Consider the following 6,000-nt stretch of genomic DNA (forward strand, 5'->3'; position numbering starts at 1 on the left):
TGGAAGGTATTGTTTGAATAAAAGTGAAATATATGGAAATCGAAGCAAAAAATCCTTCGAGCCGGATTTGAACCAGCGACCTAAGGATGTCTGACTTTATGCTACAGTCCTCCGCTCTACCAACTGAGCTATCGAAGGAGTGGCTGAAGTATCTTTCAGCGCTGTAATTATCTCTCGCTCAAGAAAGGTTGTGGGGGTGGGGATCAGGAGCAGATCGATGAAAATCATGAACATTACCTGCAGCTCCCTCTCAAAGTCACCAGTTCTTAGAGCACACTGTAAGGTACATCTTATCACCCCAAAGGAGGATTTCAGACCAAAGTTCATGTTCTGTCTTGGCTTGGGGATAAGCAGGGGTGCTCCAAATTTCAATTTTACAGAAAGGAAAGGAACTTTGATACAAAGACCTTGGGCAGCATTGGTGGCAAATGGATGGCTGCGCGGAACCATGAAAGAAATGACAGAAAGTTATGGGAGTCATTACTACGCACCCAGCATCAAGAACGTGCATTTTGGATGCATTTTCAAAAGGAAAGAGAACGGAAAAATCTGTAGATTGAAGGTGATTGAGATAAACAAAATATTCCGTTTTTCTAAAAGCTACTGTAAAGAGTCTCTGGTTTAGAAGAAGAACCCTTACCAATGATCAAGAGAGATGCGACAGATTTCTATCATCAAAGCATTATGGTTGTCAAGATGAATCATCACTTTGATGTCTTCAACAAGTAGGATTCTTTTGATCTATAATCATCAAAAATGAGATAGCCCCATTTCATGGGATTTTTCAAGGCAAACGTCTGACAGATTAAGCGGGGTCCTCATCCCGGTTGGAGGACATATCTCTTCCTTCATCATGATGCCAGCCTAGCTTTCGGCCCAAAATCCAAGGTAAGCATGGCAAAAGTCTGGAGATGCCGGGGATTGAACCCGGGGCCTCATACATGCAAAGCATGCGCTCTACCACTGAGCTACATCCCCACTTCTGCAAGGTTTGACTGTATGATTGGAAACCCTGCATTGAACCGACGGCCACATCACCCCATTCGACTCTGCAGTATACAATGTCAGTCAGGAAAATCCTTCAGCCTTGTACCTGGATGATCTTCATGGTCTTATGTACAGATGCCTATATACAGTCTTCTTAGCGCAGTAGGCAGCGCGTCAGTCTCATAATCTGAAGGTCCTGAGTTCGATCCTCAGAGAGGGCATTTATTTCCTTCTTTTGGAATGCAAAATTCTCCGATTTTCTTGAAATGCGCAAACTATGCCTAGTTCAAAGATTTTTCCAAAGCAAATGTCTGACTATTTAAGTGGGGCTCTCACCCCAACTGCATGACAAACTTCTTCTTTCTGCATGATGGCAGGCTAGCCTTCTGGAAAAAAGCCAAGATAAGGAACAGAGGCTCCTGGAGATGCCGGGGATTGAACCCGGGACCTCATACATGCGAAGCATGCGCTCTACCACTGAGCTACATCCCCACTTTTGCCCTCGAGCTGTTTGATGGATGCAAGGAATCCCTGAAACCCAGGGACTGCAAAGTCTCGATCATAATCAATGGAAGGTATTGTTTGAATAAAAGTGAAATATATGGAAATCGAAGCAAAAAATCATTCGAGCCGGATTTGAACCAGCGACCTAAGGATGTCTGACTTTATGCTACAGTCCTCCGCTCTACCAACTGAGCTATCGAAGGAGTGGCTGAAGTATCTTTCAGCGCTGTAATTATCTCTCGCTCAAGAAAGGTTGTGGGGGTGGGGATCAGGAGCAGATCGATGAAAATCATGAACATTACCTGCAGCTCCCTCTCAAAGTCACCAGTTCTTAGAGCACACTGTAAGGTACGTCTTATTACCCCGGAGGAGGATTTCAGACCAAAGTTCATGTTCTGTCTTGGCTTGGGGATAAGCAGGGGTGCTCCAAATTTCAATTTTACAGAAAGGAAAGGAACTTTGATACAAAGACCTTGGGCAGCATTGGTGGCAAATGGATGGCTGCGCGGAACCATGAAAGAAATGACAGAAAGTTATGGGAGTCATTACTACGCACCCAGCATCAAGAACGTGCATTTTGGATGCATTTTCAAAAGGAAAGAGAACAGAAAAATCTGTAGATTGAAGGTGATTGAGATAAACAAAATATTCCGTTTTTCTAAAAGCTACTGTAAAGAGTCTCTGGTTTAGAAGAAGAACCCTTACCAATGATCAAGAGAGATGCGACAGATTTCTATCATCAAAGCATTATGGTTGTCAAGATGAATCATCACTTTGATGTCTTCAACAAGTAGGATTCTTTTGATCTATAATCATCAAAAATGAGATAGCCCCATTTCATGGGATTTTTCAAGGCAAACGTCTGACAGATTAAGCGGGGTCCTCATCCCGGTTGGAGGACATATCTCTTCCTTCATCATGATGCCAGCCTAGCTTTCGGCCCAAAATCCAAGGTAAGCATGGCAAAAGTCTGGAGATGCCGGGGATTGAACCCGGGGCCTCATACATGCAAAGCATGCGCTCTACCACTGAGCTACATCCCCACTTCTGCAAGGTTTGACTGTATGATTGGAAACCCTGCATTGAACCGACGGCCACATCACCCCATTCGACTCTGCAGTATACAATGTCAGTCAGGAAAATCCTTCAGCCTTGTACCTGGATGATCTTCATGGTCTTATGTACAGATGCCTATATACAGCCTTCTTAGCGCAGTAGGCAGCGCGTCAGTCTCATAATCTGAAGGTCCTGAGTTCGATCCTCAGAGAGGGCATTTATTTCCTTCTTTTGGAATGCAAAATTCTCCGATTTTCTTGAAATGCGCAAACTATGCCTAGTTCAAAGATTTTTCCAAAGCAAATGTCTGACTATTTAAGTGGGGCTCTCACCCCAACTGCATGACAAACTTCTTCTTTCTGCATGATGGCAGGCTAGCCTTCTGGAAAAAAGCCAAGATAAGGAACAGAGGCTCCTGGAGATGCCGGGGATTGAACCCGGGACCTCATACATGCGAAGCATGCGCTCTACCACTGAGCTACATCCCCACTTTTGCCCTCGAGCTGTTTGATGGATGCAAGGAATCCCTGAAACCCAGGGACTGCAAAGTCTCGATCATAATCAATGGAAGGTATTGTTTGAATAAAAGTGAAATATATGGAAATCGAAGCAAAAAATCCTTCGAGCCGGATTTGAACCAGCGACCTAAGGATGTCTGACTTTATGCTACAGTCCTCCGCTCTACCAACTGAGCTATCGAAGGAGTGGCTGAAGTATCTTTCAGCGCTGTAATTATCTCTCGCTCAAGAAAGGTTGTGGGGGTGGGGATCAGGAGCAGATCGATGAAAATCATGAACATTACCTGCAGCTCCCTCTCAAAGTCACCAGTTCTTAGAGCACACTGTAAGGTACATCTTATCACCCCAAAGGAGGATTTCAGACCAAAGTTCATGTTCTGTCTTGGCTTGGGGATAAGCAGGGGTGCTCCAAATTTCAATTTTACAGAAAGGAAAGGAACTTTGATACAAAGACCTTGGGCAGCATTGGTGGCAAATGGATGGCTGCGCGGAACCATGAAAGAAATGACAGAAAGTTATGGGAGTCATTACTACGCACCCAGCATCAAGAACGTGCATTTTGGATGCATTTTCAAAAGGAAAGAGAACGGAAAAATCTGTAGATTGAAGGTGATTGAGATAAACAAAATATTCCGTTTTTCTAAAAGCTACTGTAAAGAGTCTCTGGTTTAGAAGAAGAACCCTTACCAATGATCAAGAGAGATGCGACAGATTTCTATCATCAAAGCATTATGGTTGTCAAGATGAATCATCACTTTGATGTCTTCAACAAGTAGGATTCTTTTGATCTATAATCATCAAAAATGAGATAGCCCCATTTCATGGGATTTTTCAAGGCAAACGTCTGACAGATTAAGCGGGGTCCTCATCCCGGTTGGAGGACATATCTCTTCCTTCATCATGATGCCAGCCTAGCTTTCGGCCCAAAATCCAAGGTAAGCATGGCAAAAGTCTGGAGATGCCGGGGATTGAACCCGGGGCCTCATACATGCAAAGCATGCGCTCTACCACTGAGCTACATCCCCACTTCTGCAAGGTTTGACTGTATGATTGGAAACCCTGCATTGAACCGACGGCCACATCACCCCATTCGACTCTGCAGTATACAATGTCAGTCAGGAAAATCCTTCAGCCTTGTACCTGGATGATCTTCATGGTCTTATGTACAGATGCCTATATACAGTCTTCTTAGCGCAGTAGGCAGCGCGTCAGTCTCATAATCTGAAGGTCCTGAGTTCGATCCTCAGAGAGGGCATTTATTTCCTTCTTTTGGAATGCAAAATTCTCCGATTTTCTTGAAATGCGCAAACTATGCCTAGTTCAAAGATTTTTCCAAAGCAAATGTCTGACTATTTAAGTGGGGCTCTCACCCCAACTGCATGACAAACTTCTTCTTTCTGCATGATGGCAGGCTAGCCTTCTGGAAAAAAGCCAAGATAAGGAACAGAGGCTCCTGGAGATGCCGGGGATTGAACCCGGGACCTCATACATGCGAAGCATGCGCTCTACCACTGAGCTACATCCCCACTTTTGCCCTCGAGCTGTTTGATGGATGCAAGGAATCCCTGAAACCCAGGGACTGCAAAGTCTCGATCATAATCAATGGAAGGTATTGTTTGAATAAAAGTGAAATATATGGAAATCGAAGCAAAAAATCATTCGAGCCGGATTTGAACCAGCGACCTAAGGATGTCTGACTTTATGCTACAGTCCTCCGCTCTACCAACTGAGCTATCGAAGGAGTGGCTGAAGTATCTTTCAGCGCTGTAATTATCTCTCGCTCAAGAAAGGTTGTGGGGGTGGGGATCAGGAGCAGATCGATGAAAATCATGAACATTACCTGCAGCTCCCTCTCAAAGTCACCAGTTCTTAGAGCACACTGTAAGGTACGTCTTATTACCCCGGAGGAGGATTTCAGACCAAAGTTCATGTTCTGTCTTGGCTTGGGGATAAGCAGGGGTGCTCCAAATTTCAATTTTACAGAAAGGAAAGGAACTTTGATACAAAGACCTTGGGCAGCATTGGTGGCAAATGGATGGCTGCGCGGAACCATGAAAGAAATGACAGAAAGTTATGGGAGTCATTACTACGCACCCAGCATCAAGAACGTGCATTTTGGATGCATTTTCAAAAGGAAAGAGAACGGAAAAATCTGTAGATTGAAGGTGATTGAGATAAACAAAATATTCCGTTTTTCTAATAGCTACTGTAAAGAGTCTCTGGTTTAGAAGAAGAACCCTTACCAATGATCAAGAGAGATGCGACAGATTTCTATCATCAAAGCATTATGGTTGTCAAGATGAATCATCACTTTGATGTCTTCAACAAGTAGGATTCTTTTGATCTATAATCATCAAAAATGAGATAGCCCCATTTCATGGGATTTTTCAAGGCAAACGTCTGACAGATTAAGCGGGGTCCTCATCCCGGTTGGAGGACATATCTCTTCCTTCATCATGATGCCAGCCTAGCTTTCGGCCCAAAATCCAAGGTAAGCATGGCAAAAGTCTGGAGATGCCGGGGATTGAACCCGGGGCCTCATACATGCAAAGCATGCGCTCTACCACTGAGCTACATCCCCACTTCTGCAAGGTTTGACTGTATGATTGGAAACCCTGCATTGAACCGACGGCCACATCACCCCATTCGACTCTGCAGTATACAATGTCAGTCAGGAAAATCCTTCAGCCTTGTACCTGGATGATCTTCATGGTCTTATGTACAGATGCCTATATACAGCCTTCTTAGCGCAGTAGGCAGCGCGTCAGTCTCATAATCTGAAGGTCCTGAGTTCGATCCTCAGAGAGGGCATTTATTTCCTTCTTTTGGAATGCAAAATTCTCCGATTTTCTTGAAATGCGCAAACTATGCCTAGTTCAAAGATTTTTCCAAAGCAAATGTCTGACTATTTAAGTGGGGCTCTCACCCCAACTGC

The 6,000-nt window shown here is 44.2% G+C and overlaps 11 non-coding genes across 11 annotated transcripts; 2 read left to right on the plus strand and 9 right to left on the minus strand.

The window, feature by feature from the left end:
* Positions 1–52: 52 nt before the first annotated feature.
* On the minus strand, positions 53–138 carry TRNAY-GUA (transfer RNA tyrosine (anticodon GUA)). The gene is given in 2 exon segments: positions 53–88; positions 102–138. It is a non-coding gene; the product is annotated as a tRNA-Tyr (tRNA).
* Positions 139–906: 768 nt separating this feature from the next.
* Positions 907–978, minus strand: TRNAA-UGC (transfer RNA alanine (anticodon UGC)). Its single transcript has one exon. It is a non-coding gene; the product is annotated as a tRNA-Ala (tRNA).
* A 429-nt stretch (positions 979–1,407) lies between these two features.
* Positions 1,408–1,479, minus strand: TRNAA-CGC (transfer RNA alanine (anticodon CGC)). Its single transcript has one exon. It is a non-coding gene; the product is annotated as a tRNA-Ala (tRNA).
* Positions 1,480–2,462: 983 nt separating this feature from the next.
* Positions 2,463–2,534, minus strand: TRNAA-UGC (transfer RNA alanine (anticodon UGC)). Its single transcript has one exon. It is a non-coding gene; the product is annotated as a tRNA-Ala (tRNA).
* Positions 2,535–2,691: 157 nt separating this feature from the next.
* Positions 2,692–2,764, plus strand: TRNAM-CAU (transfer RNA methionine (anticodon CAU)). Its single transcript has one exon. It is a non-coding gene; the product is annotated as a tRNA-Met (tRNA).
* Positions 2,765–2,963: 199 nt separating this feature from the next.
* Positions 2,964–3,035, minus strand: TRNAA-CGC (transfer RNA alanine (anticodon CGC)). Its single transcript has one exon. It is a non-coding gene; the product is annotated as a tRNA-Ala (tRNA).
* A 129-nt stretch (positions 3,036–3,164) lies between these two features.
* Positions 3,165–3,250, minus strand: TRNAY-GUA (transfer RNA tyrosine (anticodon GUA)). The gene is given in 2 exon segments: positions 3,165–3,200; positions 3,214–3,250. It is a non-coding gene; the product is annotated as a tRNA-Tyr (tRNA).
* Positions 3,251–4,018: 768 nt separating this feature from the next.
* TRNAA-UGC (transfer RNA alanine (anticodon UGC)) lies at positions 4,019–4,090 on the minus strand. The gene has a single exon. It is a non-coding gene; the product is annotated as a tRNA-Ala (tRNA).
* A 429-nt stretch (positions 4,091–4,519) lies between these two features.
* On the minus strand, positions 4,520–4,591 carry TRNAA-CGC (transfer RNA alanine (anticodon CGC)). Its single transcript has one exon. It is a non-coding gene; the product is annotated as a tRNA-Ala (tRNA).
* A 983-nt stretch (positions 4,592–5,574) lies between these two features.
* On the minus strand, positions 5,575–5,646 carry TRNAA-UGC (transfer RNA alanine (anticodon UGC)). Its single transcript has one exon. It is a non-coding gene; the product is annotated as a tRNA-Ala (tRNA).
* Positions 5,647–5,803: 157 nt separating this feature from the next.
* On the plus strand, positions 5,804–5,876 carry TRNAM-CAU (transfer RNA methionine (anticodon CAU)). The gene has a single exon. It is a non-coding gene; the product is annotated as a tRNA-Met (tRNA).
* The last annotated feature ends 124 nt before the right edge of the window (positions 5,877–6,000 follow it).

This window comes from Triturus cristatus, chromosome 4_1 (assembly GCF_964204655.1).
Source record: "Triturus cristatus chromosome 4_1, aTriCri1.1, whole genome shotgun sequence".
NCBI classification, from domain to species: domain Eukaryota; kingdom Metazoa; phylum Chordata; class Amphibia; order Caudata; family Salamandridae; genus Triturus; species Triturus cristatus.